This window comes from Amblyomma americanum, chromosome 2 (genome assembly GCF_052857255.1).
Source record: "Amblyomma americanum isolate KBUSLIRL-KWMA chromosome 2, ASM5285725v1, whole genome shotgun sequence".
Lineage (NCBI taxonomy): Eukaryota > Metazoa > Arthropoda > Arachnida > Ixodida > Ixodidae > Amblyomma > Amblyomma americanum.
In genome coordinates this window covers 58,780,464-58,803,620 of record NC_135498.1, presented here as the reverse complement: position 1 = coordinate 58,803,620, position 23,157 = coordinate 58,780,464, and positions in this window count along the sequence as shown.

The following is a 23,157-nucleotide window of genomic DNA, read 5'->3' as shown; positions in this document are numbered from 1 at the left end:
AAGCTTCTTCACGGTGCTAAATTGAACCTCGCTGTTCAAGCGGTTGTATCGTCAAGAACGGTTAGCACAGCCTTCCGCCTTTCTTAGCTACCTCTAGCTACCTTTTTTAGCTGCCTCTAGTCTGATGCACCTGTGAAAAAAAACAGCAGGAGACTTATTAGGGTGCTGAAGGCAGGAGTGGGGAAGGAGAGATGATAGGGCCCAGAACCCTTCTCTTCTCTCCGCATCCTCTCTCTCTGCCCGGCGGACCATCATCCCCCCCCCCCCCCCCCCCCCCCAAGGTCCTAGAGAACCTTACGACCTGGGAGGACTGGGTAACCCTGCCGCGCTCGGAGGACCCTCCGTGTAGCCGGTGTTATGGACCTTAGGAACATACACACTTGAGTGCGGTGCGATCGTACGGGGACACAGTGGCGTTCCCCGAATTTCTTTCAAATAATAGTTTTTTTCTCTCTCTCCAACATCCTGATACCAATGCGTCTGGGCACTTTTTTTCGCAGATCAATGCACGCGGCGATTAGCTGATGGATTGGTTTCAATAAGGCATTTAGTTTACTATCTTTCATCCAGAATTCTAATTCGTTAACCAAGCAGCTCCGCAGTACCGGGGTTATAAAATCAACATAGACGTTCAAGCAGTCCAGACAAGCAGACCGTACACTTGTGCAGATGTAAAATTCTCTTGAATTCTAGTTGCGTTTAATTTTTTTCATGACGTTGAGCATAACATCTGGATGCTCTTTAAGACTGAATATTGTTCGTACGTCATCTTAACCTCAGCCATACCTACGAGATCCCATTCATTTAAATTAATTTTTTTTTTATTTCACCAGATACATGCGGGCAGGAGCTACTAGGAAAAAACTCCTCGAGGCAGCTTGATGCTCCCTAGGAGACAATTACAGGATAGGCCATGGTAAATATGAAAGCACTTAATAGAACTGACGAGTGATCGGTGGCCCAGTCTAACTGAAATGCGTAACATGAGACTTAGACTTTCTTTGCCTTTGCGGTACATGATACATCATCCACATTTATTTTCAGATACCTTTATTGCACGCCTATTGTTTATACTTATTTCCACTTAAACTTATTTGTACTTGCATATACGTATTTTTACGTCCATAGAAGGCGCCCATGTCTGCCACTAACACGCTAACCGAGGTAGTTGCTGTTCAATTCGGCGGCCACGCCGCACGTCTTCTGCGCTTTGCTCGCCCCTTGTTGTAGGTTTCCTTTCCATGAGACCCTCTCATAAGTAGCGCACAGCGTCGCTAAACCGCCAAGGTATGCTCGGACAGAACCAATTCAACGGAAGATTGCCATGCGTCGTGCGCACACAGACCGGATATTTCCGCGCCTCTTGTCAGCTTACTTTCCTCCGCACCATTTACCTTCCATGCAACCACTCTCCGGGTTGTTCCCGCGGCAACCACCTTCCGGCATCTCCTTCTTCTCCATTAGAAGTGGAGGGGGGCTTCCTTTCTCGCTTTACGGCATGCCAACAGTGGCTATAGTGGCTGGTGGCAGGTGGAGGCTTCAGAGAACAACGCCAGCGGACGTATTCTTCCGAACTGGGGCATGTAATTTTAACTCCTTTCAAACAGAACACGAAAAAGACGCCTTCGCACATGGGCTAGCACACGAGCTCATACATGACGATATAAAATATAAAACATTTTACCTGAATAAGGCACTAGCACTGAAACAGTACAATGAGTAGTCATGAAAACACTGCATATAGTATCGAGCGTTTTTATCGTGAAGATTTTCAAAAATTTCCTCGCCTTAACCGCTGCATCTTTTGCGGTGAAACTGCACACAGAGCTTGCGTATTATCGTAACTTTTGTATCGTAGCAAGTTTGACAACGGTACTTGCTTAGTTGAACCGTGCATGATGAGAAAACGTAATCGTCTACGTTCATATCGGCGAACGAAAACCCGCAATCGACGCTTTTCCGCTGAAGGGCGGCAGTAGTGCCATCTGTTTTTGCAGCGGAAAACGTCTCGATAAGGCCGCCGAGGCGAGCTGTATGAAGCGCGGACCCTTTGAATATGCCGTTCCCGCCGCTTCGTCTGTTTCAACTGAAGCGCTGAAAATATTTTCGGCTAATTTAGCGCGGAAAAAATTATCGGACCAACTGATTTAACGAGGCTTTACCTTTGAAAGAATATTGTTTGCAACGCTTGCCTCGGCGGCGTTGTCGCAATGATTTCCACTGCCGAAAACAGATGGCGCAACTGTCGCCTTTCAGCGCAAAATTATCGTTTGTGGGTTTTGGTTCGCTGATCTCTACGTAGACGATTTCGTTTTCGCATCATGCACGGCTCAACTAAGTACGTATCGTTGTCAAACTTGCTACTATACAAAAGTTACCATGATACGCAAGCTCTGATACGCAAGGCGGGGAAATTTTTGAAAGTCTTCACGATAAAAACGCACAATACTGTAGATCAACACAGATCAGCGTTGTAAGCAAGATGCAGTGGCGCTGACGTCGCCAGCTCCGATGAATAGCGCAAAAACTTGGGGGTGAAAAGTAGGCTTCGCGACCATAGAATTACATGGAAGCAAAAGTTTTAAAAGCAGTTTTCTGATTTTACAATGCACCTATGATGTCGTCTCATCTTGAAGAACAACCAAGTTCATCCCAGAACACATTCTGAAAGTATGGAGCGTTACTTCGAAAGCCCAGTACTTTTAAAACATCGCGACACGCGCGCGTGGGGTTGATTCCCGGTTGGGGGCACGGAACGGGAGTGCGGCCCATTGGAACACCAGTTATGTATAGTCCCACATGTTGCCGCGTTTGCTGCATTTGTTCACTAATACTGTCCTTCAAAATAGACAGAATAGACAGCATTATCCAAAAAAAGCAGTTCTCAAACCCCATGGAAAGCGCATGAAACAGAACCACAAGCAGACGGCGCAGCAGACGATACTCCCGGGCCGCCTCGGCGCCAGCGCCATCAATGTGTGGAATCATGGTGCTAGTCTTCTACTACAGTGCGCGGTACGTTTATCGTACTATTTGAGGAGTCTCCTCAAGGTGTAAATATTTCTATCGTTTGAACGGCAGTATTTTCGAGGGCGTGTACATAGTTTGCGTGGGAGTAATGTCAGACCTCGCGAGAAACTTGCGTGGTTCGTGGCGGGAATCGGGCAAAACGCTGTCTGCCATTCCCAGCACAGAAAAAGACTCAAGAGACGAGCTTTATGGCTCCAGAGAATGCGGCGGGAGAAATTTGTACCTACAAAGAATACTCGCATGTTTTTTTCGCGACAGTGCGCGTGATGCATACGAAGAAAAAAATCAGGAGAGCACTTATGTCTCCTTACGTGCGATAATGCGATAGCATTTGTGATTTCCAATGCGTTGTTCGTCATTCTTTTAAGTGGCCCAGGCCAAATTTGGAGGTCACAATCGCGATTTCCGCTGTCAAATTATGTTGCACATCGACTTTGGACCAAATCGTCCGAGATGAAATTTCAGGGGTGGGCGGGCCAAACTTGGGAATGGTCCGGGCGAAATTTGGAGGTCATCATCGTGTTCGCCGTAGTCGAATAAGGTTGGACATCGATATTGGTGCAAATCGGCGGAAGTCAAATTTCGGTGGCGAGTGGGCCAAATTTGGGAGTGGCACAGCCAAATTCGGAGGTCACCATTGTATCCTTTGTAATGAAATGCGGTTGGGCATCAATTTTAGCCCGTATCGGCCAAGGTCAAATTTCTCTCCTTACAAGCCTTCTAACAAACGAGTGACACATCCGGTCACAAAGCCGCGGACAGACTTCCGTTCCATGAGCCTAGAACGACTTCCACCTTAATAATTACAGCATTTTGTCCCAAATAGCAAGTGAACAACGGTATTCTTCATTCATTGCTGTAAAATCCCGCACTATTCGCAAACACTAATTTATTCTGTATAAAAGGAACAGCACGCGGCCGTCACTTCAGCAGCGCCGGACCAAATATGGCGGCGGGTCGGCGGTTCTGGCGGTGGTTGCGGTACTTTTCCCGTCCCAGTGACTGTAGTTCTTTCTTGTGCGGCGCGCTCGGTTTTCTTCTCTCCGCGCGATGACACCATGGTCCGCGCGTTACATGTGCCGACAGCAGTGGCGCTGTGGAGAAGTGGCCATTCGCTTGCAGAGCGGAGTACGCGGTGGAGCGGTTTGCACGGATTTTGTTGCCGTTTTACTAAAAGCTGTGGTTGTCGTTGTTTTGAGCTGCCAGAGTGCTTTACAAGAAGTGGACGTTAGGTTCACGGCTTCTACCTTGTGTATAGGCACCGTGCAGGAACAAAGTTTGCATGAAATAGTTTTTTGTGCCGTGGTTTTGGGACCAGCAGCAGTAATCATTGTGAAAAGCATGTGGTGGCGCGAGCCTACGCCGTGGACGGTCGACGCGGCGTTGTACTGTCGGGGACAGAACTGTCCAGGACGTGGCTCCAATGGCCGGAGAAGGAAAAACTGAAGTCACTGGAACGGGAAAAGTACCGCATTCGTTTTCTCTCGCCGCCGCGCCGGCGGGCCAGCGCGCGCGGACCATTTATGGCGGGGAATGACCACGTCACCGCCGAGAACGAACCGGGAGTGCGCGCGCGCTCTCTCGATTCGTTCTCGGCAATGACATGGTCATTCCCCGCCATAAATGGTCCGCTCGCTTCTTTCCCGCGGCTGCCGGCACACAGATCGTCCGGAGAATTACGTAGCACTTGCTCTTATGTGCCGAGATAAGCGTGCACAGCATTTACAGTCACGTAGTGACGCTTGTGCAGTTCATGCCTGCGTAGAGACTGCGCGCGGTCGTCGCTTCAGCGGCGCTGGACCAAATATGGCGGCTCCGGTGATGGTTGCGGTACTTTTCCCGTTCCAGTGACTTTAGGAAAAACTGCATCGCAGCGCTATCTAGTAACGATTATCCTGGTTCAAGATGAAAAATAAGCGCATGCGCGTCCTAGTTGCCTACAAGCGTGTACTGGCTGTGGTCTTGAAGCGAGTTGCTGTTTGCCCACGAATCTTCCGCGAGATGCCTCCATGAAGGCATCGGTTGAAAGCGTCTGCTGCGGTGGTGACAAGGCAGTTCTCACGGCTTTCGTCGATCGGGAGCGGTATCCTCTTAATGAAGCGTGCATTGAACGGCAACTCTTTTTTTCGTTTCTTTTCTGACTGCGTCTCTTTTTGCAGTCTTTCCCCAGACAGTCGAACATAGACTGCGTGAAAAGAGAAACTGGTGCACCTCGCACTGGGAAGCGCAATCTGCATTTGATAGCGCATCACATAGCGGCATCTCAAGGAAGGTTCCTGGGCCAAAAGCAACTCCCGCGAACAAGTCAGCAAGTACAGGCTTGCGCCCAAGCTAGGGCGCAAGCTTTATCTCGGACCAGACGAAACATAGCTAGATGGCGCAGCGATGCAGTCTGACTTGCTACGGCCGTCGGAGCCGCGTCCTGGGCACTTCTGTCGGCGATAGTACATGGTGGTTGTGATGTGTTAGTTGTGCATGGCTGTGGCACACCTGAAGGGTGGAGCTGTGTCCAGAAGCCGACTAGACGCAATTGTAAGTAAGAGGTGCTTCATACCCAACTGCAGTTCGGCCTACCATGCTGCAGAGATTTCCGGACCAAGTGTCACTTTTTAAAGCTCCGTCAGAGCCTGCTCGCTTAGAACTTGGGCGCCAGGCCATCCCCAGAGCAGATAGGATATTGGATGGATGGATGGATGGATGGATGGATGGATGGATGGATGGATGGATGGATGGATGGATGGATGGATGGATGGATGGATGGATGGATGGATGGATGGATGGATGGATGGATGGATGGATGGATGGATGGATGGATGGATGGATGGATGGATGGATGGATGGATGGATGGATGGATGGATGGATGGATGGATGGATGGATGGATGGATGGATGGATGGATGGATGGATGGATGGATGGATGGATGGATGGATGGATGGATGGATGGATGGATGGATGGATGGATGGATGGATGGATGGATGGATGGATGGATGGATGGATGGATGGATGGATGGATGGATGGATGGATGGATGGATGGATGGATGGATGGATGGATGGATGGATGGATGGATGGATGGATGGATGGATGGATGGATGGATGGATGGATGGATGGATGGATGGATGGATGGATGGATGGATGGATGGATGGATGGATGGATGGATGGATGGATGGATGGATGGATGGATGGATGGATGGATGGATGGATGGATGGATGGATGGATGGATGGATGGATGGATGGATGGATGGATGGATGGATGGATGGATGGATGGATGGATGGATGGATGGATGGATGGATGGATGGATGGATGGATGGATGGATGGATGGATGGATGGATGGATGGATGGATGGATGGATGGATGGATGGATGGATGGATGGATGGATGGATGGATGGATGGATGGATGGATGGATGGATGGATGGATGGATGGATGGATGGATGGATGGATGGATGGATGGATGGATGGATGGATGGATGGATGGATGGATGGATACGGCTGAACCCTTTACATCGGGTGGTGGCTCAAGCCACCTAGCCACGTCTTGTGAAATTTTACTCCTGTCTTGCTTTTAGCCACCAATCAGATAACCTTCGCTTGGTTACTTCTAACCTCTTAAAATCCACTTTCCCTTCACTATCCCTAAACCCCAATGCCTTGGGTAAGTCAGCCCCGCTGCCTTCCACTGTAGGGTGAAGCCCTTTACAGAAAAGTATCAAGTGTTCAGCTGTTTCCTCCTCCTCTCCGCACGCAATGCACAAAGTGTCTATCTCCTGGTACCTGACTCTATACGTCTTAGTCCGCAAAACTCCAGTCCTGGCCTCAAACAACAAAGAACTTCCCCTACAATTCTCATAGATATTTTCTTTGACAATTTCCTGTTTAAAGGTCCGGTATGTTTCTAGTGCCGATTTCGTCAGCATCCCTGTTTTCTACAAAGCTCTCTCTGTTCCTTTAACCTTTTTCTTAACCGATAATTGCTGATTTGCCCCCTTACTGCTGTCCAGATATTTGCTTGTCAATTTTCTAGTTCGCTTTCTCCATTTCGTGTCAACATTCTTTATATACAGGTATCTGAAAACTTTCCTAGCCCACCGCTTTTCCTCCATCCTTCTCAATCGTCCCTCAAATGCTATCTTACTGCTAGCCTCTCTGCTCTCGAAAGACGCCCATCCCATATCACCTTGTACCCCCTGATTTGGTGTATTGCCATGTGCTCCCAAAGCTAACCTCCCTACTCCCCGTTGCCTAATTTCCAGTCTTGCTTGAACATCTGGCCTCATACACAGGACCGCATTCCCGAAGGTCAGGCTAGGGACCATCACCCCTTTCCAGATCCCTCTTACCACCTCATACCTATTGTAATTCCACAGTGACCTATTTTTCATGACAGCTGCATTCCTACTAGCTTTATTCATTACATATTTTTCATGCTCTGTCAGATACTCAACACTGTTATTTATCCACACCCCAAGATACTTGTACTCATTCACTACTTTTAGCACGAACTCCAGTATTCTATGCTCGCCGCCCTCTTCATTAAATGTCATGACTGCAGATTTTTCCTTACTATACTTGAAGCCTAATCTATCTCCCTCTGTACTGCATATGTCTAACAACTTCTGCAGGTCTTCCTTGTTGTCAGCCATTATCACTATATCGTCCGCATATATTAGTCCCGGTAATGTCTGTTTAAACAATTCCCCTTGCTTGAAAAAAGATAGGTTGAAACCTAGTCCGCTCCCCTCTAGCTTGGCCTCCAAACCTTGCAGGTACAACATGAACAACAAAGGGGACAGAGGACATCCTTGTCTAAGCCCCCGCTGTATCTCTACAGGCCCTGATACATTTTTTTCCCATTTTATGAGCACTCTGTTACCTCTATATATATCTTTTAAAAGATTAATTATACCATTTCCCATATCCAATGTGCCCAATATGTCCCACAAATGCTCCTGAGTAACGTTGTCATAGGCTCCCCTAATATCTATAAATGCTAGCAATAAGGGCCTATGTTCCTTTTCCGCAATTTCTATACACTGCGTCAATGAAAATAGGTTGTCCTCCAACCTCCTTTGTTTCCGGAACCCATTCTGTAGTTCCCCTAACACCCCCTCGTTCTCCACCCAAGCCTGCAGTCTATCCTTTATAATTTGCATCACCACCCTGTAAACCACAGATGTCACTGTTATGGGGCGATAGTTACTTACGTCTGCTTTGTCCCCCTTTCCCTTATATATCATGTTCATTCTACTTAATCGCCATTCATCGGGAACTTTCTCATCCACTATCATTTTGTTCATTACCTGCTTTATTGTTTGCTTAGATTTTGGTCCTAACATCTTTATCAACATAATCGGGATACCATCTGGTCCTGTTGATGTGCCACTAGGAACCTTCTTCTCTGCCCTTTCCCACTCTCCTTGCTCAAGTGAAGCTATTGCAATCGAGCGACCACGCCTGCGTGAAGCAGAATCCCGAGCATACGATATATAAGCGTAAAACGCCGAGTTTAGTGGCAATACACTTTTAAATGTACCCAAGAAACCGGTGGTGTTGGGGAATGCTGTGCCCAGTATTTTTTCCGCGTGTCGCAAATTTCTGACAAACGAGCGAAGTTCAAGAAAGCCTTCTAGAAAACGACAGTCTGCCGCCACGTGTGCCAAGCCGGCAAGCAAGCGTTCCGCACCAGCAGCTGCCGCACTTACCTCGGCGACGGCCTGTGAAAAAAAAAGACGCTGAACTATCATGGAGCCCTCAAATGAAACTACGCACAGGTGGCTGGACTACATCATAGTGTCAGCTGATCATGAAACATACCCTTCTTCCACCATGAATCTTGGAGGCGCCTCCTGAATCAAGTGCAAGCTCCGTCTTCATCGGCATTCATGGTGCTAAGGTTCATTCTCTTGTGCACTGGTCCGGGTACTTAACATTCTAGGTGCTGAGCGTTGCCTGTACATGCCATGGCAGCGGAGCAATTATTTAGGTCGGCGATCTCTTTGCTAGCTTCCACCCGCTGTACATTTTGGCACCGCAAAACATAGCGGTATGAAACGGAGATGTCTTGCCGGTAATGTTTATAACAAATATGCAGCTGCATAATTTGCGGACCCTAGAACGCACGACGGCGAATTTTGTGGCCCGACATTACTGATGTCAACAAATCGCTTTACTCTGCCAACTGCAATTATTCTCAACTGACATCCGCCAATCCTCCAGCGTTTCCTTGAGGGAGACAACAGCTTAGCATCGTCGGTGTCGGCGTAAAAGATAAGCTTGGCAGGAGGAATGACAAGGGAATTTCCACTAACCATTTTCGCATCGCGCAGCTAAAAGTGCAAAGCACTAGCCATTAAAACGTCGCAAATGCACGCTCGGTTTCCATTCGATCCCTGCCCTCGTTCGTATAACGGTGGAGACGTTCCTCAACCAGCACAAGACCACGGGTTCTATTCCTGGCTGCGGAGGCAAGTCTTTCTGATGCAGGCGAAATGCGGCAACGCCCTTGAGGTTTCTCTCCACATTAAAGAACCCAAGTTGGCCGAACTTAACCATATTCTCCACACGGCGGACATTATCTCACAGCGTCGGTGCATTACACTGATCAAGGTATGTTTGAATGTACGCGTAGGCTCTTCGGCCCAAATCTGGGAGCAAGCGCGTTGCGGCCGATTTTTGATTTTTAAGAGTGGGTTCAGTTAACTATGTGCTCAGAATTCGTGCTGATGAACGAAAAAACTTAGCGCGATAACGAGCTCGAGAGGATCGCAGGGCAGCGTCCGAGCTGCGGTTCCACCCATTCATGCAGTCCCAGCAACTAAATTTAAACACGGAGTAACCAAACATTATTCGGTGTCGACAGCAGTTTCAATTGTTTTCTGTCTTGCACCTCTAACAAAGCGCCCGTACACGCCGCGGCACCGAACAATCGCGCAAAACCTTGATGGATTCCGGCTGCTGCAGCTGGGCGACTAGACAAGCCCTTATCGTGTGGCGCCATCTGTCCGCGTTTGAGAGAAGCGCAAAGAGCTGTTACAGGGGTCTGGTCGCGCCGCCGGGCGCAGTGTCAGCCCCTAAATATATTCTTACACTGTGGTCCGGCTTCAGAACACAAATTTATTGGGCGTTTCACACGGATTGCTTCGAAATCACGCAGCATACGTTGTGCCACTCTCCTTCGAGGTACCCGCCAAATGTTAACGAACAGCCGCCTCCATGAGTAACTGAGGTCGCATAGGGAAGCCTAGTAATCGCAGAAACATATCTTTGTGTCCACACTATTTTTGGGATAATTTTTTAATTGAACGTCTATTTTTTTAACTGGTGCATGTCTGTAGCCCCAGCCATGACTAACACACAGGTTGTTTGATACCATATAGGTCCCACAAATGTAAACGGACTTTCTCCCGTACTGAGTCGATGCCATAGGCATGAATTGTTTAAGAAAATGCCCTGAGGCAATGCACAAACATAAATTATTTTGAGAAAATCTCTGAAAGATTGCACGTGACACGGTAAATGAAAGACATTGGCGCAATATAAAAATCAATTCGAATGTATGAATTCGTTGCATTGGTAAATGCGAGACAAAACAAAAATTTTGTCTGCAACATTACCTAGCTTGTGGCATTCTATATGGAGCTCAACTTCCAACAGCTGATTCTGGAACATGGTAGGCGCCGTAGCCGAGGACTATTAACGTCGACTGTTTGGATTTATCGGCACCCTTCCCTCCTCCTCTTTATCTATCTATCGATCTATCCTGCTATCAGCACCCTACCGAAGTAGCTCAATGAATTTGGCGCTCTCGTGCTGCGCCCATGGTCACGGGATCGAGTCACGGTCTTACAGTGATAGAGGGCAAGTGCGAAAATCGGTGTTGGAAGCCATTTGAGTGCAGCCAACGAGTGCAGCAGTGATCGCCATTACAGCCTACGTCATGCGACATGTGCCATTTCGGGACGTTAACCATAGAGTAATGATCATTGTGCTGTGCATAATGCGGCAGCTTATGAAATTATTTTAGCTTCCATTCTACGCTAACAGACGTGAGCCACTGTGAGCCGACGCCGGAACCTCAGGCGAACGTTAAGTTCAACGGGAATCGGGAACTGAAACATTGAGAAATATTTTCTGTGGGAGTGCTATCCAGCAGACGTAAAGCGCTTCCATCCTAGCACACCTCGTGCAGTTCGAACCAAGGCTGTCGCAGACAAAGCATCTTTCCTTTCCGACGCCTCAGTCTACTTGGCTGTCGTTACAATGTCTCGTGCTACACGTTCCAGTTAATAAAGATGAGCTCTAAATAGAGATTTCCGGAACATTTAAGTGGCGCCGATGACCATGCCGCACAGGAAAGCAGTCGGTGAATCGGCTTTAAGACAAGTCAAACCCACAATCCGAGGTTTCTTGGACATCGTTTTTAATTATGACGCAAGTGTGAAGTATTGTAAGATACTGCTATGAAAAAAAAATTATCCGGGGCATTTAAGTCTCCTTACGAGCTATGGAAAGCTTTGTGCACTATTGCTGTTTCCGTTAGTGCGTTTGTGGTTGATTATGTATGTGCTATTCTGTATGTGCTTAGTTCGCTGTGGCCACCAAACCGCATACAATTTCAAGCTCCGTGGCTTAATGCCCATATATGCAGAACTGGCCGTCCTCTACTTAACAGTCATCGATGGCGACGAGAACTCATACCATGCAAGCGCAGTGGCGCGCGGTTAAACGATGCGCCACTGCACTGACAGGTGGCTGTTCCAGTCAGAGTCACCCGTAGGGATAATGAGAGCCATGTCGCTCTTCCCGAGCAACTTCTCGTGCACCTGGAACGACACTCCTCCGATCTTACCCGATACCTCCCGAGCTTACCCGAGGTGCGTCCCATTTGCTGCAGCTTGCTCGACACTCCTCCTACCTTACCAGTTACCTCCTGAGCTTACCCGAGGTTCGTCCCATTTGTTGCAGCTGGCTCGGCACTCCTCCGAACTTACCAGTTGCCTCCCGAGCTTACCCGAGGTTAGTCCCATTTGCTACGGCATGCTAGACACTCCTCCGAACTTACCAGTTACCTCCCGAGCTTACCCGAGGTTCCTCTCATTTGCTGCAGCTGGCTCGACACTCCTCCGAACTTACCCGATACCTCCCGAGCTTACCCGAGGTTAGTCCCATTTGCTGCAGCTTGCTCGACGCTCCTCCGAACTTACCAGTTACCTCCCGAGCTTACCCGAAGTTCGTTCCATTTGCTCCAGCTTGCTCGGCGCTCCTCCGAACTTGGCCGAGTTTCTTTTCGATAAAAGTATGAACACTTTCTTTCTTCTTTCTTTATTTTTACTTCAGATACTTCAAACGTTTGCAAAAACTGCTGGGATAATAGCCGAAGCTAGTATAGGCCCAATGTACATAATATTTCTTATTAGAGCAACAGACGATGCCAACATGAAACTCGGTTATAAATGATCAGTTAACAAAGTATTAGCGAACAACACTCAACAGCCGACATAGGAAGATTAACAAACACAACCCTCAATCTTCGATAAGTAGAAGCGCTTAATAGAAAACAGGAAATTATTGGCTATTTTGATTTCCAGTATTACACTGTTCCGTACTTTCGCCCCGCCATATTGAATCAGGCGCTGACCATAGGCGTTTCGTGTTACAGGGTAATTGAAATTAATAATGCTTGCATTTCTAGCATTCCTGTTAGGCAAGACAAAAATATTCATAGAAAACGGGTAAATATTTTGCAGAATGTTATTTACTACCATTGCGACACGCCACGTGTATTACCATTGTACATGCCATTAATATCAATAAGAATGGTCTGCCCTTCCGATGCTTAGCAAAATCTTGCTTTTAAAGCTTTTCCTGCGCCCGCACCGTGCAGTTAAGACTGCCATAGAAAACTATTAGGTGCGGTTTTGACTAATATATTGAGGCAACTGTTTAATACTTTGAGATACTTTTCTTACTATATTGATGGGAATGGTCCAATCTTACAATGCGTGGCAAAACTTTGCTTTCAGTGTTTTTTGCAGCGCTCGCAGCGATTAGTGAGACTGCAATATAAAACCAATAGGGTGCATTTTTGAAAATAAATACCAGAAAACTACAAGCGCCCTAGCGGAGGATCTGCGGATATATCCATTAGTGTGGTGCAATCTAAAGATGGCAAAAAATTGCGTCACCTTAGAGATTGCGTGTTGGCAGGCAGAAGCAGAGCGAAACGCCACCTGCCACGGCGAGAGCGGAGAAACTCAGAAGCGGAGGGTGGGTGCCATGGGAAGATCCCGGAGGGTGGCTAGCAGCGTTACACTCCACCTGCCAGCGGTGGCAGGTGGCGTGTGATGAGCTGCAGTCAAACCTCTCATTGATGACTGTCATATTCGTCTGTCAGTTCATCGCACGAAGACTGCCTCAGAACCCCAGTTTTTCGATCTTTTCAACCATTCTTGATGATCATCACTAAAGGATTCGTAAGGCTTCTTCCATCATGTGCCCAGTTTTTGCGCTAAACTCCCTTCAGTAAAGGCTGCCTGCCATTGCGACGAACATATTCTGTGAAACTTGGCATTGACAAATTATGAGAAGGAAGATGTCGCTTTAGATGTTGTCCAACAAGGATTCATGTACTTCGAGGCATTATATAAGGATTACAAAACTTGCTTTACGTGTGGATAAAAAAAATTTATGGTCATGTTGTCTACGCTTCAATTGGGCAGACCTTGGGATCGATAACACGAATAAACCCAAATCTATTTTCTCAGCCAAACTTTTTGGGTTGCTAACAAATTAATACCATGAAGCCCAAGGTGAATACAAAAAAAAATCAATTGTGTCTACTGACTCGCTTACTTCTGTGTTGGCCTTGAGCTCTTAATTTTTGGAAGTCCCTACTTGTTACGTTGTTACGAAGAAAGGTTATTCATGTCCAGAAGAGTAATCTTCACGTTATCATTAGTTTGTTCCGACACACGTTAGAATAGCGGCTATTCCAAGAGCTCGCGCTGCAAAATAAATCTAAGCGATAAAACGCACGATTTTATTCGGCAAAAAACAGTGGGAAGAAACACATTCTTGATTGTGCGGTAGCCTTTGTATGGAAAGAAAGCCAGCTAGTGAACTTTCTCACAGCAAAATACCCCAGGTTGTTCAAGCTGCCAACGCCCCTCAGTTCAAATAGTACCCTCCTATAAAATCGGCATTCAATTCCCATAGTTGCCGCTTCGCAATTGCAGCCTTTGCTCTTTTGACTCTTATTTTTGTATTGTTGTTTTGTATCAAGCTTGGTATTCCTTTATATTTTTGAAATACGAAGAGTTTACATTCAGTATTTCAAGTTTTTTAGCTTAATGCGGAAATTATTGCACTGCCTAGAGTATCTTCACAAGAAAGAGTTTAATATTTCTTATTAATATATATTGTTACCGTACTGTGAAATTCTTCGCATTGTCCAGTGTGTTTGACAGAAAAAGATTTGGTATTGTGTTTTTAATGTTTTAACTTTTAGCTTGGTATGAAAATGTTTCTGTTGGGCAGTGTCTTTTAGACTTGGACTAAGGACGCGATAAATCTGTACCAAGAGTTCACGTGTTTTTCAGTTCTTTTGGGTCATATATATACTCAGTACCTTAAGAACCAAGGGGTCATTATTTTAAGCAAATTCACTCGGCTAGACGCAAATGAAATTGGTGTTTACGTATACCCTGGTGATTTTTTCATCTTTCACATAAGGCTATTAGTTACTTTAGTTGAATATTTGTATTTTATTTTACCCCAGCGAGTACGTAATGTCCGTTTTGCTGTACAATCGACCTGCCCAGAACGCACCGATGTATCTCGCAAAGTTTTGAACAAAGAATCTGTACAGGATTAAATAACTCACACTGTATAGCATCTCGGCACGTGTATACCCTTTCCCAAGGAACATGAGAGGGCGGGATAAATGAGGAGGGAGAGAGGAAATAATTAAAAAATAAGTGGCGCTAACTGCTCCTCCGGCAGAATGAAGAATCTGCACCAATTATTCCCAAGGCATGCTAACAAATCTTCCTGAATGGTCTCGCAGCGTATGACAGGCAGCTTGCTATCAGTACCAGAGGGCTACATCGAAGGAACCTCGCGATGTGTCCGCGCAGCTTCGGTGCCAATATGGCTCCTCATTAAACTGCTATGTATGCTATGTCAGTTGAGTGAAACTGCGGATATTATACCGGCACACGTTAGTCAAGACCAAGTAAACCGATTGTTATTTTCTCTTCCGTACCCGCATGTTTTACGGCTGGAACAGAACCCAGGGAATATGTTCATTTCTTAGCTGCTCCGGAGCACTTACCATCAGAAGTGGCACCCCACAAAATAAACTCCTAACTGTAAGCTATATACTCCAAAACACACGATATGATTTCCAACCCGAATGCGCGAACACGGCGCCTACATTCGATTGTGTTTAACGACCCAGCAGCTCAAGACCGATAAGAAAGTAGACTGAAATTCAACTTGAACCTTCACATAACCGGGAAGGAAGCTATTTCTTTCTGCATCTCACGGAAAACGGCCGACATGTTCCAATTACCAAGCAGCCAGAGCGCGGCATGCAGTGCAATGGCATCACGGGACAAATTCTCTGTGGGGATTGCGCTAAACTTCAAAACTTTGTTCCTGCTAAAAGCAAAAAAAATTATCCCTTTAAAATCACCGAACGTAATTGCAACCATGCAAGCTATGTACGGAGTTGAATTTTGCATTTTTACTGGGACACCACTGTATGGAATTGGTTTATCTGCGGCAACCTGCACAATTGGCGAATTGAGAATTTTTTCTCACTGAATTATGATTTTTTTTCATTCGAGTTCAGAGAGTTTCTCCAAGCATCACATGTTCTTGACCGCTCTTTTAGTGTTTTATATTGCTCACGATTGTCGCGTAGGTTTTCTGAAATAATTTAGAAATGACACATTTTCGGCAAAAATAAAGATTACAAATGCATATACAAATTTCTGTGGCAGCTTGTTCTGGGTTGACACTTAGCTACAATATTTGTACATTAGAGCAAGTTCCTAGTAGCGAAGAAAGAATTATTGTTGTGAATTTCTAGTTTCACCGATTTTTGCACTCACCTGCAAAATTCAAGGCAGTGTCAGTTGACCGAAATTTTCTTTTCCTCAAAATATTGTGGCAATCACATTCGACAGGGCAACAAAAGCCATAAAAATTATCTGGAAGAAATCGGTCAGGGCTGAGCAAAATGCCTGGTGCTTTCGCGTAGACTGACCCTCATCTGTTTTTATAAAATGCCAAATTCGCGCCGTGTATAGCAGTCACCACATATTGCTGAAGATCTGTGTAATAATTCTCATGGTCAAGAAAGCCCCTCGCAAGGTAATCCATAAATGTTCCTAACGTTGACTGCGTGGTCTTTATATGAAAACAGAACGAAGAGACCATTGCAAATAAATGCCATTTATTGCTTTCACAGAGCTTCATAATTTGGACAGCTTACGCGTGGCGCTGCCAGCACATGCCCCATCCAGTGTAAACGCTATCATTGTATCCATCGCTGATGCATCCGCAGCCCGGTGGGCAGCTGTAGCTTGCGGAGGTCGAGCCATCAGGATTTATGTAGCACTGTAATGAAAATTAAAATAAAAAGAGCAGGTATGATTTTATTCCCCAAAAGCCCATTTCTATCGATATTTTCTGCTATCCATGTGGCAAACCTCAAACGTTACAGAAGCAGCAGAGCTTTTCTGTGCTCGCATCTTCTTACCTGTCGTCGTATTACCATCGCAATAGACAAATTTCACATGTGTAATATTTCTCATAAAAAATGCCGAAAGAGCAGCCGAAATCGATTCTTCTTGCTCTAAAAAATTACGTAAGCTTAAATTGCAAACGACTGGAAAGACACACACAGTACGTTCCTTCATCGATACTGCTGAGATTTCTTCGACTTCCCTCACCGACTTACTTTTCTTGCTGCTCAAAATGCCGGTGAAGCAGAGAAGAACTGTATAACGCATAATGTTTTCCGTGTCATGGGAAGATAGCTTTTAGTTAACACATGGAGAAGTTCTTTGCAAGGCAAGTTTACACCTCTATAGCAGCGTAACTGGAGCAGCAACATCGCTGTATGGCCCAAAATCTTTCGCAAAGCCAGAAAAAAAGGAACGAAGTAAATAGTTCTCGCGCTGAATTTGAAGTGGAAAAATTGTTAGGTTACTTAGTCTGCTTACGTGGAGGAATACGAAAGCATGTGTTTTGAGGATAACTAATCGCATCTTTTGGCTCTTTTTTCCTTTAGGGAAGATGTCATAAGAAGGTTCCCATAGTTACTGCAATTAAATCCCCATTTGAGCTCAATCACACATTTTGATTTTTCAAATTTGCGCTCATTTGCTTCTCCGACCACCTACTATATACCCGTCCAGACTGTTGGACAGTACAACGACTTTTGCTTCTAAATATTTATGTCAATCAAAACCGTATGTCAATCAAAGGTTTTGTTGGAATAATTATCACACATCAAACACTTAAAAGTACGTTTCAAATTTTATTTCGGCTTCCTTGCCTATTTCCTCACTTATTTGCCGTCCACGGTTGTTTTCCCGTCCGCTCACTATATCGACGTCCGCGCTATTTCGACGGTTGCTATAATTAATTAACTAGTCATTCTATCAACATCAAATTTTCTCGCACATCACTCTGACATCACCCTCTATGGATTACAATCATTCGTTTGATCCTAACTGTTCTGAGATCGACACAACGGCTGCCGACACATTTTGCAGACACTACCACGCTGACATAGCCATAAGCGATAAATACGTTCTACGGTAGCTGTGACAGACGCTTGGTTGGAATGGTTTCATTGTGGATGCTTATACTCAAGAAAAATAGTGATTTGGTTATATATATGGAACCAGCCATATTATTCTTCAGCTAGAAATTTTTTGGAGCTGTAATTTCGGCAACAATATCCCGTATTTGATTCAATATCTCTGAGGTGCACTCGATGTATCCTTGGTTACTTGTTTCGGGATCTATTCCACGTTGCAGTTAATTTCAGGCCCATGCGTACGTGAAAATTATCGCATGGTTGAAATTGATAATGCCTGACTATTTAGGTAGACTGCCGCAAAATGAACGTATTTTGCAGCTCTATATGCTGCCAGGTGATGTTTCCTGGCATCCCAATGCAATCGTCTATAAAAGGTGATCACTATTTAGGCGTAGAGCACCAAAAACGACGGGAGAGGGGAAGGGAGGGCACATATCTCATCCAAAAATGTACTATGGCCGGCTATATGATTTTGGCCCAAATAGCTATAGACCTTTCCTATTTCTGTCTATAGCTGTATATAGAGGCTGATATATTTTTCTATAGAGAGCTTAAGACAGTTGTATGGTTCGAAAGCTATAGCTTTAGTGGCATAGATTTTTCAACAGCTGGCAATAAGCACCTCTGTGGGTGCTTATAGACGTTCATAAAAGGTCATAGACGGACATAGCTTTTTCCACAGACGCCCATGGGACATTTTTGTATGGGATGCTACACCTTTCAACATGCACGGCAGCCCACGATCACGGAAGGTGCTCCAACCCGACAGTGCACCCTACACGAGCTTGCCAAAGCATTCTGGCCGCCCCAAAAATCTGAAATCCACAACCTGAGCAGCATGACGCTGTGCATTCCATCTCAACCCTAGAACACCAAAGACAACTGGTTCAGCGGGCGCTGCAAACAACTCCTGTCGTAGGAGCCCTCGACCAACGGCCCCTCCCAGTTCGCGGGGAGCAAAAATCCTCATTTTATGAAATGTTTACCACCACCACCACCGCCACCACCACAATCACCAATGTGCCATGTTTGTGCCGCACACAAATATCGTCTTATGTGAGAAAAAAAAATGTCTTGCGGTTTGTACTTTGCTATGAACAAAATATTGTGTGAAAGCACACTTTTTTGCAGGTGAACACTACAGCCACGTACCTTAAAACGCGATTTAGGTGTCCACTGACCCAGGAGACTAGTTATACGCGTCTTCAAATATTGCGCCAAATGCACATGACGTTCTCAGCACTGTTTCGCAAAGAAAACCGAAAACTTACCCTTCCAGAACAACGCCTAATATAATCTGACCCATACAAATGGCCGCGGGAGCTGGTATAGGAAATCACAGTCCTGCAAAAAAAAAAATACATTGCGACTAACAACACCGGTTCAATTTTTTTTTTCAGTGAAGAAAAAACAGTGTAATTGTATTGCGTTGCGTAATGCGTTGATTAAAAATATGCAGCACTAGACAGTACGCTTAGTCTCGATATAAATTCTCGCTTAATACTTACGTCGCCAAGCGGCTGGTTGCAAGAAGTGCGAACAGAAGTTTTGCCGAAGTCGTGTTCGAATTGTTTCACCGAGGCCCTTCCCCAATGATCTGTAATTCACAATGACTTCTCACCGGTATTTATACAGCTCCATAGACGTCATCCCAAAACGATGGACGTTGTGTTTTAAAATATAATGATAGATTTGCCGTAGGATTTTCCAAAAAAATGACCTTAATTGTTATTGGTTTTCAGCGCAGGTATTAATTACCTTTTTGTGGTATGAGCGGCGACGACGGTGTGGGTTTAACCAGATGACGTGGAAAACCGATCGACAATAATTCTCATGCCTGGCGCGAAACAATGTGCTCAGTATTTAAGGACAGATAGTTGAGAAGGCTCGAAGTTCACGCGCATGTGCATTTCTCAACGCACGGCTTAGTCGGGTCTCCAGATGCAAAAAAGATGAGTCCTGTCAAGAGCGGACGTTGCCGAGAGCATCTACAAATTCACTTTTTCTTTAGGACTTGAGTCTGCGCAGTGACTGCCGCAAAACTAGGCAGACACCTAAAAACGACGTTAGGGGAAGAAGGGGAGTTCAAGAATATAGAGAAATAAAGGGGCCATTGAGGAGGGCTTCGAAATGCGGCTACCTGGGGATCTCTAGCGTGCAGTAAAATTGCGCAGAACACAGGTGCCTTTTTGCGTTTTGCTTTCATCGAAAGAATAAGTGCACTGCAGGAAAGGCGTAGTCCATTCTGCAATGTCTCCCTCCTGAAGACGCTTATGGTAGCGCGTCCATGAACTGATCCAGCGCTCAGCGGTAGCTTTTGGTCTAACGCACAACACACAGATATTTTATTGTTTTTGGGGTGAACTCTTCCAAGTTGAAGTAGATAAGTAATAAGGGAGTAATGGCCCTTTAGCGTGCAAGCAGTACCACCATACGGCAACAAAAGAAAGCTGTCCAGCTCGCAAAGAAACTTTGGAGTTCATTAAATAAAAATTATCTTGATCTGGACTTTCTTTAACTGAAATGTTTCTGTGAGAGCTGCATAGCTTTCCTCTGTAACAGGATGGCTGCGATATGACGGACGCTAGCGAGTAATTACTCCATCATCTCAAATCTTGTCCACCTTGGAGCACTAACCTAAGGGCAGTGGATATACGCCCTTTTCCCTTCGATTTAATCATCACTTTACCCTCGCTCTACAATTTACTAGCCGTCTTGTTTAGCTTGGTTGAGAGAATGGCTGCCCCGGACAGATGGAAATCTTAGGTTCGAACCCTGACCAGAAAATTTTTTTTCATTAACTGCGAAGTTTCCGTGAGAGCTGTGTAGCTGCCTTTGTAGCCGTTTGGTGCGCTTGGGTGGACGCTAACGACCATTTGCTCCTGCATTATAACAGGGATATATGGTACGCCCGGTTCAGTAGGCTAGGACGCCCCAAGCTGTGACACATGACTGCCCACGATCAAGCAGGCATGCAAGTCTTCCTGGCGTCGCGGCCTTCAAGCAGTCCCATCGTTCAGGTCGTGTGTAGCGCCCGTGACCCGAGAAATCTTCGCTTCTTAGTCAATCCACAGTTCCGAAGGTCGGCACGTCACACATCCGATCCCCATGCAATGGCCTCACCTTCGAGCTAATGTTCTTCCTCCAGTTCCCCGGTTCCCAGACAGTGTTCGCCTCAGTTTTCCGAGGACAACAGCTAAAAGCATGTGCTAAACAGTTCTTAACAGCGCTGCATTTGATATTGCCGCACCATTTGGAAATCATGTACACACGATCAGGTGGCCTTTGCAGAAACTTCTGCTACATGCATTCTAGTTGAAAGGGAGGTAGTACGGGGGTATCTTGCTACTGCAATCGCTTCGGCAGACATGGTTGCTTTGACGCGCCTATGATTTCAAATCTTTTTTTTTCGCGAAAAGAAGGGTAGTTTGGTCATTAGGTTCATGTTTACAGCAAGATTATTGCTTTTTCTTTCAAATCTATTTCTTCAATTCCGTTCAGTCTCCACGCTGTATGATAGCGCACCAGTTTTGAAAGGGAGGAGGTATTGCTTCGGCGGACGTGGTTGCTGTCACGCTGTCGGTGACCGTCCGTCCGTTACATCGCAGCCCACCTACCTACCTACCTACCTACCTACCTACCTACCTACCTACCTACCTACCTACCTACCTACCTACCTACCTACCTACCTACCTACCTACCTACCTACCTACCTACCTACCTACCTACCTACCTACCTGCCTGCCTGCCTGTCTGCCTGCCTGCCTGCCTGCCTGCCTGCCTGCCTGCCTGCCTACCTACCTACCTGCCTACCTGCCTACCTGCCTACCTACCTACCTACCTACCTACCTACCTACCTACCTACCTACCTACCTACCTACCTACCTACCTACCTACCACCCACCCACCCACCCACCCACCCACCCACCCACCCGCCTGTTGCCTGTCTGCCTGCCTGCCTTGCCTGTCTTGCCTGCCTTGCCTGCCTTGCCTGCCTTGCCTGCCTTGCCTGCCTTCCTGCCTTGCCTGCCTTGCCTGCTTGCTTGCCTGCCTGCCTTGACTGCTTGCTTGCTTGCCTGCCTGCCTGCCTGCCTGCCTGCCTGCCTGCCTGCCTGCCTGCCTGCCTGCCTGCCTGCCTGCCTGCCTGCCTGCCTGCCTGCCTTGCCTTGCCTTGCCTTGCCTTGCCTTGTCTTGCCTTTTCTTGCCTTGCATTGCCTTGCCTTGTCTTGCGTTGTCCTGCCTGCCTGCCTGCCTGCCTTGCCTGCCTGCCTTCCCTGCCTTCCCTGCCTCCCTTCCTGCCTCCCTTCCTGCCTCCTTTCCTGCCTGCCTTCCCTGCCTCCCTTCCTGCCTCCCTTCCTGCCAGCCAGCCAACCAGCCAGCCACCCTCTATTTTGTATGCACGAGGGAGTGATATCGGCGCAGTTGCAGGTAGTCATTTTTTTCGTGGCCTAACGGGCAAGGCGTCGTGCCTAACGGGCGATGGCGTTATGCAACACGCTGTCGCGTTCCACTTTTAAAGGCGAAGCTTAAGCGTCCTCCAATTGTTTTGTAAGAGGACAGGTCAGGCAGAGCCACTCCTTTTCTTACTTACTTTCTATGCTCCCCTCAACGAACGTGCTCCTTTGGATTCGAAGGCGCCCGGCTATTACGAGCAGATAGAGAGAATTAATTTCATGAGCAACTGACATGCTTCGAATCCGCCATGATGGGCCTGGCGTCAGCGGGGAGCAAGGGATGGGATATTGTTTCCATTCAAGCAGCTGTTTCCACGCCAGAGTAAGGTGCAGCGCGTCGTCAAGAGCATCCGGAACGTTACACAAGATGTGAGCATTGTGGCGCCATCATCGTCGCTTGCCTGGTATTATTTGCTGTAGTGAGTACTTCACCAAAAGAGGGCAGTATGCTCTTTGCAGAGGTAACGCTCCTCAATGAACTAAAAGTAACGACATCTCCTCTTTCCTGCTCCTGTGCAGGAGTTCATTCTCTTGTGTTCTCCTGGGTAATCCCGGGCACCGACGGTGGCGGCGCCATGGCCGGGGGAAACTAGCAGACGCTCCCGCGCTTCCGCTTTGGCGCGCTGTGTGTTTTCTTCCTTGGCTTCGGTCGAAATGAGATTATGGCATGGGAGATTAAAAATTAATTACTCAACTATCTGCCTTGAGCAACGTTGCACTGCGTTATCGGAACTTTTGTACCGCGATCACTGTGACTCCGGTGAACGCGTTGGACATGGCTTGTGTGATCGAGCTCGCAGTCCTATAGTGAATATCCTGGACTGAATATC